Source organism: Dipodomys ordii, unplaced genomic scaffold (assembly GCF_000151885.1).
Source record: "Dipodomys ordii isolate 6190 unplaced genomic scaffold, Dord_2.0 Scaffold78, whole genome shotgun sequence".
Classification (NCBI taxonomy): Eukaryota; Metazoa; Chordata; class Mammalia; order Rodentia; family Heteromyidae; genus Dipodomys; species Dipodomys ordii.
Window position 1 is genome coordinate 5,665,086 of NW_012267294.1, and position 8,589 is coordinate 5,673,674.

General features: G+C 44.3%; 1 protein-coding gene across 1 annotated transcript in view; it reads right to left on the bottom strand.

The window, feature by feature from the left end:
- Positions 1–8,178, bottom strand: part of Dennd2c (DENN/MADD domain containing 2C) — a 48,833-nt gene extending 40,655 nt beyond the window's left edge. Inside the window, exon 1 of the mRNA XM_013024596.1 lies at positions 8,105–8,178. The gene's annotated coding sequence lies outside the window, so the exon portion shown is untranslated. The remainder of the gene's footprint in view (positions 1–8,104) is intronic.
- Positions 8,179–8,589: the final 411 nt, after the last annotated feature.

Genomic DNA, 8,589 nt, shown 5'->3' on the forward strand with positions numbered 1-8,589 from the left:
GCCCCTATCCCCAATCTTTTTGTTGTTGTTGCTGTTGGTTGTAGTGCTTGAACTCTGGGCCTGAGTGCTGTCCCTCAGCATTTCAGCTCAAGGCTAGCGCTCTACCACTTGAGCTACAGTGCCACTCTGGTTTTCCGGTGGTTTATTGGAGATGAGTCACACAAGCTTTCCTGTCCAGGCCAGATTTTAACCGTGATCCTCAGATCTCAGTCTCTTGAGTAGCTAGGATTATAGGTGTGAGCCACTGGCGCCTGGCCCCAATCTTTTGTATTTCATCATTTTTCAGTAGGGCATCTGGGGGGCAGGGGGTTGTTATTTGTTTAGCATGGGTCCAGTTTTGGAACACAATCCTACTCCCTACACCTCTCATCTTGCGGCGCGTGCGTGCGTGCGTGCGTGCGTGCGTGCGTGCGTGCGTGCGTGCGTGCGTGCGTGCGTGCGTGCGTGTGTGTGTGTGTGTTGAGATGGAGGTCTCCATAACCTTTACCTCTAGGCTGCTTCAAACTTGAATCCTTCCTATCTCTACCGATATAGTGGCTGGGCTTACCCTGTGCCCAGCCTCCACTGAACTGCATCTCCCCTGTCTGTCCAATCTAAATGCAGATCCTTCCTCATAGGCTTGTGCCCTGTATATTCCATGATTCGACTGTTTATTCACTGCTTGTCTCCCCCACTGAAATGTGAACCTGTTCACTAACACCTTCTCAGAGCCTAGAGGAGTATCCAGTAGCAATTCCTCAGTACATCATCCGTTAAATGGGCAACAGAATTCTTAATGTAAGAATGTTTGCCTGGCCGGGCGCTGGTGGCTCATGCCTATAATCCTAGCTTCTCAGGAGGCTGAGATCTGAGGTTCAAAGCCAGCCCGGGCAGGAGAGAACGTGAGACTCCTATCTCCAATAAACCACCAGAAAACCGGAAGTGGCGCTGTAGCTCAAGTGGTAGAGCGCTCGCCTTGAGCTGAAGAGCTGAGGGACAGCGCCCAGGCCCAGAGTTCAAGCCCCACGACCGACAAAAAAAAAAAAAAAGAATGTTTGCCTGCTACTGTGTTTAATGATACGAAGTCACTTCATTTAAATATGGGGAAAATATCTTAAGAGTATTTTAAGTATAAATGAACAATATCAAATTAACTTAAATGATAGCCAGCACCACAATAATAAAAATAGTTTTCTGTCTTTTTTCCCTTTTTTTTCTTTTGGTGCCAATCCTGGGGCTTAAACTCAGGGCCTGTAAGCTGTCCCTGAGCTTTTTTGCTCAAGGCTAGCTCTCTACCACTTCAGCTATACCTCCACTTCTGGCTTTCTGGTGGTTAATTGAAGATAAGAGTCCTATGGACTTTCCAGTCTGGCTGGCTTTGAACTTAAATCCTCAGATCTCAGCCTCCTGAGTAGCTAGATTACAGACTGAGTCACTGGCTACTGCTAAGCACTAGCTCATCTGTTCCTAAAAGCAATCCTTAGGGGAATGTATCTTCATTTTCTTTTTTTTTTTTTGTCGGTCATGGGGCCTGAACGCTATCCCTCAGCTCTTCAGCTCAAGGCCAGCGCTACACTTGAGTCACAGTGCCACTTCCGGCTTTTTTTCTGCTTATATGGTGCTGAGGGATGGAACCCAGGGCCTCATGCATGCAAGGCAAGCACTCTACCACTGAGCCACCTTCCCAGCCCTGTATCTTCATTTTCTAGATGAGAAAAATAGGCCTAGAAAGGTTAGATGTTGTGTTATTGGGAGAGTTTTTGTTCTTGCTTGCTTGCTTTCTTGCTTGCTTGTTCAGTCCTGAGCTTAGGTGCTGTTACTGAGTGCTTCTTGCTTAAGGCTAGTACTCTACCACATGGAGTCACAGTGCCACTTTCGGTTTTCTGAAGATTAATTGGAGATAAGAGTCTCACAGACTTTCCTGCCCAGGCTGGCTTTGAAATCCTCAGATCTCAGCCTCCTGAGTAGCTAGGATTACAGGCATGAGCCACCAACACCTAGCTGTACTTTTTTATTCTTTTTATTTTAAGTGGAGGGTGCTGAGGATTAAAGCCAAGGCCTTGTGTATGTATGAGGTACAAACTCTACGACTAAGCTACACCCCTAAACTGAAAGCCACAAGTGTTTTTTAATCCTTTTAATATTTTATTACTTAAAAAAGCCTTTATCATTTTCCCCAAAAAAGGTACATATTTTTCCTTGTTGTACAGGACATTTCTTATAAACATTAAACATATTAAGCAAGAAAAAAAAAGTTTTTTTACTTTAGCTTTCCGACAGTGCCTTCACCACTTCCACATTTTCTGCCCATCAAGAAGGAAGGCATGTTTGATCCTGTCATGCCACAGCGGGCACGCATGCAAGCACCTGGCAGGACATGCCTTCCTGTGATCTCATAGTGCTCTACACATGAAACGCTGGAAATTGATCTTTCCAGGTGCTTTCCCAACCTTGGTATAAATGTGAGCAATTCAGGAAAACCTACAATGGTATGTCAATGAAGTTGAGATGGGGTCACTAGCACAGGCAGAGAGGGATAACCATGTGAAGACAGGAAGAGGGCTGACAGCGACAAGACAGAGCAGCCTCGGAGGAAACCTGCTCACCACCTGTCACCAGACCTCTGGCCTCCAGAGTTGTGAGAATTTCTGTTGCTGCAACCACCCAGTTATGGAATTTTATTACAGCATCCCTAGAAAACCAATACAAAGATTCTCAGTAACTCATCCCAAAATAGAGCTAGTAAAAAGCTAAATTTGACAGCTGTCTCCACCTTACATAAGGGTTTCTGTTAATTTGTGTGTGTCAGTAATAAACTCAGGGCCTGGGAACTGTCTCTTACCTTTTTCACTCAAGGTTAGCACTCTACCACCTGAGCCACAGCTCTACTTTCCACTTTTTGCTGGTTCACTGGAGATAAGTGTTTTATAGCTACTCAGGAGGCTGAGATTTGAGGATCTCGTTCAAAGCCAGCCCAGGCAGGAAAGTCCGTGAGATTGTTATCTCCAATTAACCACCAGAAAACTAGTAGTGGCACTATGGCTCAAGTGGTAGAGTGCTTGCCTTGAGCTGAAGAGCGCAAGGATAGCACCCAAGCCCAGAGTTCAAGCCCCGCGACTGACAAAAAAAAAAAAAAAAGTCTCACAGCCTTTTCTGCTGCAGCTGACTTCAAACCACAATCCTCAGAACCACAATCCTCATACTTGTCATCCTAAGCTACTCAGGAGGCTGAGATCTGAGGATTGTGATTCAAAGTCAGCCTGGGCAGAAAAGTGTGAATTCTTATCTCCAATGAACTACCAAAAAAGCTGGAAGTGGAGCTGTGGTTTAAGTGGTGAGCTCTAGACTTGAGCATAAAAGCTCAGAGATGGTGCCCAAGACCCCAAGTTCAAGCTCCAAGACAGGCTCCAAAAAAAAAAAAAAGTAAAGAGAGAAACTCCAGGAAGATCATCATTTAGAGGGTGGCAATCATTATTTAGTAAGCATTCACACGTGCTGAGCACTATGCAAAGCACCCCCTTTACTACATCTAATCCTCACAGCCATTGACAGGAAGTTAGCATTACTCACACTAGCAGATCTACTATTCTCCTGTGGATGAGCAGGCTGAGGCTGAACTGGATTAGTAACCTTGCTTTGCTTTTCTCTGAAGCTTGAGTGCTTTCCCATTGTGGACAACTGTTTTGTGGACAAACACAACAGTATCAACTAATACAAGAGGATTTCAAATGCTTTTCCTGTCTTCTCTGCATTTCAGAAGGCCTCAAAGAACAAAATCAAAACAATAGGAACCAGATACCCAAGGTGTGAGAGCAGTGAAAGGTATCAAAGCATCATGGCCAAAAGTTGGTTCTGCTGATATCAGTTCTTCATCCTTCAAAGCTATACAGAGAATTGCAATTAATTAGCTGTGGGGATTACTAGAAAGAAAGTACTGAGGCTCACACCAGTAATCCTAGCTATTCAGGAGGCTGAGATTTGAGGATCACAGTTCAAAACCAGCCCAGGCAGGAAAATCTGTGAGATTTTTATCTCCAACTAACAATCAAAAGGTTGGAAGTAGAGCTGTAGTTTCAAGTGGTAGAGCACCAGTCTTGAGAGAAAAAAGCCATGCAGCAAAAGCACAAGGCCCCAAGTTCAAGCCCCAGAACTGGCATAAAAAAAGGAGAGTACTGACCTGGGAATGTGGCTTCATGGTAGAGAGCTTGCCTATCATGCATGAAGCCCTGGGTTCCATTCCTCAACACAACATACACAGAAAAAGCTGGAAGTGGCTCAAATGGTAGAGTGCTAGCCTTGAGCAAAAGAAAGCTCAGGGACAGTGCTCAGGCCCTGAGTTCAAGCCCCAGGACTGGCAAAAAAAAAAAAAAGGAGAGTAATGTACCAATTTGTACTCTCCCTGCAAACATGAATTCTAGTCTCTCTTGCTGCTACCACCCCTTGAAACAAGCCATCCTTTTAATGCCAGCCACTCTGGCACATCGTGCCATCACACGATGGTTTCTATGTAAACTGTTCAAACTCATTTTTGTCTCTTAAGGCTATGAGGGTCTCATCACTTAATTGAGGCTGGCACCAAACTTGAGGTCCTCCTTCCTCCCAGGCAGTTGGTATTTCAGGTATAAGGTACCATACCCAAATCTAGCTCACTTATTCCTTACCATTCTATACCACATTTCCTTTATTACTATATAATCATTATTTTAACAATGACTTGAGACATCATCCTGCTTGGTTAAATTCAGCTTTGTAAACTCCAAAATAGGCAGGTTCCCTGGCACTCGGGGTCAGTGAACATATGTCCTGGATGGTAACTCCATTCCTGACACGTTGTAGACAAAAGAAGGGTGTGGTGGTTCACACCAGTAAGCATTATGATTCAAAACCAGTCTGAGAAAAGGAGTTCATGAGCCCCCACCTCCACCAATAAAAAAAACTGGGTGCAGTGTGCACAACTGTCACCCTGGCTAGGGCAGAAGTGGAAACATGATGACTGAAGTCCAGGCTAGCCCAGGCATAAACATAGGAGCCTATTCAAACAATAACAAAAGTGAAAAGGGTAGACGTGTGGTTCCACACAGGTAGAGCACATGTGTAGGGGGTGAAAAGTGAGAAAAGAAGGTCAGAAAAAGCAACTTCAGAGAACCCTTCAAAGAGTTAACCGAAGTAGGCAAGTAGGCACAGGAGGTCCAGGAAAGCTATTCTTTCTTAACACAGGAAAGAAGGAAGTTATATTTAAACACTGGTGGTTAGGAGTTAGTGGAGAAACACAGCTAGAGGGCAGAGCCCCCCCAGGCAGGAGAGGGAGGGGTGCTCAGCAGGACCCGGAGCAAGGGCTGTCATCAGGAAAAGAGCAGGAGGTCAGGCCACAGAAGGTGAGGACACAGGGGACTGGCCGGCTGAGGGTCTGCACCACCCAGGAGCTTCCCATCCTGTGGCTCCTATTTTCTCTGTAACAGCAGGCATGACTGTCTGCTGAGGGGAAGACAGAGAGAAACTAGGGTAAGGAGGGTAGCAGACATCACAGGAGGAAAAGGGTCCTTGTCATGTAGCCAAGGAGAATTCAAAAGCTGGGCACCAGTGACTCACCCCTGTAATCCTAGCTACTGAAGAGGCTGAGATCTGAATATCACAATTAAAAGTCAGGGCAAGAAAGCCCATGAGACTCTTATATCCAATTAACTATCAATAAGCTGTGACACTGTGGCTCAAAGTGATAGAGCATCAGCTTGGGAGGCTGAGATCTGAGGATCGAGGTTTAAAGCCTGCATGAAAGTCCTGAGATTCTTATCTCCAATTAGCCAGCTAACAGCCAGAAGTGGAGTTGTGGTTCAAGTAGTAGAGAAAAAACCTCTGGGAGGGCTGGGAATGTGGCTTAGTCGTAGAGTGCTTGCCTAGCATGCATGAAGCCCTGAGTTCCATTCCTCAGTACCAGATAAAGCAGAAAGGCCGGAAGTGGCTCTGTGGCTGAAGTGGTAGAGTGCTAGCCTTGAGGAAAAGCAGCTTAGGGGCAGTGCCCAGGCCCTGAGGACTGGCAAAAAAAAAAAAAAAAAAGCTCAGGGACAGCAGCACCCAGGACTTGCATTCAAGCCCCAGTATGAGAGAGAGAGACAGAGAGAGAGAGAGGAGAAAGGAGAGAGAGAGGACAGAGAGGACAAAGAGAGAAGTGAGAAAGGAGAGAGAGGAGGAGAGGAGAGTGAAAGAGGAGGGAAGAAGAGAAAGTAACCAAGGGGAGACAAATGGGAAGGGAGAAGGAGGAGAGGAATATGCAACAAAAACGGGGAAGAAGGAGGAAGGAGGGGGGAGGGAAAAGGAAGGAAAATGAGGTGTGTGTAAAGAGGCCAAGTCGAGATTGGGGTTCAAAGCTTATAGGTCAAAAAAGTCCATGTGACTTATCTCCAATAAACCACCAAATAGCCAAAAGTGGAGCTGTTCTTCAAGTGGTACAGGACCAGCCTTGAATGGGACAGCACCCAGGCTCTGAAGTCAAGCCCCAGTACTGACACACAAAAAATAAAGCCAGGCACCAGTGGCTCACACCTGTCATCCCAGCTAAGGTCTGAGGATCCTAGTTCAATGCCAGCCCAGGCAAGAAAAGTCCATGAGACTCAGATCTTCATCTAATCACCAGAAAACTAGAAGTGGTCCTGTGGCTCAAAATAGTAGAGTCCTATCCCTGATCAGGGACAGCACCCAGGCCCCAAGTTCTAGTCCCCACAACTGACACACAAAAAAATATACCTGGCATCACACAAGACATAGAAAACTCATTTTACAGAACAATTATCTCCTTCATATGACAAGCATGATATAAAATTAAGATCAAATATGTTTTATTTAAGTACATTGTAGGACAAATAATATAAATTTTAGGGACTGGGAATGTGGTTCAGTGGTAGAGTACTTGCTTCGCATGCATGAGGCCCTGGATTCGATTCCTCAGTACCACATACACAGAAAAAGCCGGAAGTGGCGCTGTGGCTCAAGTGGTTGAGCATTCACCTTGAGCTGAAGAGCTGAGGGACAGCACCCAGGCCCAGAGTTCAAGCCCCAGGACTGGCAAAAATAAAAATCTAAAATTGGAAAAGACTTCACTTAATGAAAGTTAGCACTTTCTGTTCATAAATTCAGTCCGGAAAACACCAGGACAAAACTACACACATATCAAACTCATTTCAGTGTGTTTTATCGTTTTGCTCTTAATTGTGTCAGGGTTGAAAATTCTAGCTGAAACAGTAAGGTGTCGTAAGTGGCAAAAATAGCTCTATATTCTACCCAGCAATCCAGCTTCTTTTGTGTATCTCTGTGCTGTACTGGGCACTGTCTCTTAGCCTGACCCCAACAGGCTGAGGCTCTACCACTTTAGTCTCAAGGAGTTTCCTGTCTCAGCTGGCTTTGAAACATGATCCTCAGATCTCACCCTTCTGATTAGCCAGTATTACAGATGTGAGTCACTGGCACCAGCTCAATGTTTTCACATTAAGGATGAAGGACTCAATATTCCTCTATGATTTTTTACTTGATGTTTTCTTCTTATAATAAAATAATACATTTAAAGGCAATTGACCTAGTCTGGTTTTTAAATAATGATGACTGAATGCTTAAATTATCACCCTTGAAGAATACATTTAAAATTCAAAAATAAAACTTTTAGCAACAGTAAAGTCCTCCCCCACTGTGCTTGACCTTGAATTATGTTAATGTAAATAAGCTATGAAATGACAACCACCAAATTATGATTATGATCAAATTACTCAACTCTCCTCCTCACATTCCCCTTTTGCTCTGCTAACCCTTAGTTTAAACAGGAGCCAACAACAAGGAGATTTTCATAAATACTGTGTGGACAGGCACTGCTATTCTCCAGCATGCCCTGTCATTACTGCCTTTATGGACTCTAATTCAATCAGAGTATCAAGAAGTAACAAGGAATATTTAAATACAAAATCATGCTTCAGATTGCTAAGTAACCAATTCAAACATATCACACACAGCTTGAGACTTTTGTTTTCCATGCCCATGGGAACAGAGAGGATAAAAAGCAACTCTCTTTAAATTGTAGCAAGAAGAACTCACACACTCACCAAACTGTTTTAAATTTTAACAGGGCACTGGTGGTACACACCTGTAATCCCAGGCAGGGAAGCAGCTGAGCAGGCAGAGGAGGCAAGATGGAGATTTCAAGGGTAGCCCGGGTAAAGCCTGTCTCAAAAGCAAAATACAAAAAAGTAAGTGGCTGGGCATGTAGCTCACGTAGAAGAACACTCACCTACCTTGTGGGAGGCCGTAGGTTCAATCCCCACTTCCACAAAAGACAAAAAAGAACTTATGTTTTCCTACTGACATTACATAAGTTAATCTATTTGTCCATAATGTCAGGTTCAAAACCAATAAAGGAAATATGTTCCATTTATGAGAACCAGGATAAATTAAAATTTTTCAGATACTCATGTACTAGGATTTTGAAACAAAAAGTATAACTTTAAAAGAACCAGGATTTGTTTTTGAACTAAGCACAAATATAACTGTTTCAAAGAACATTCATTAGTACATGACTGGCAGAGGCGGCCTGCCCATGAGCTATCCTTGGAAAACTGCCTGTTTGTGTTA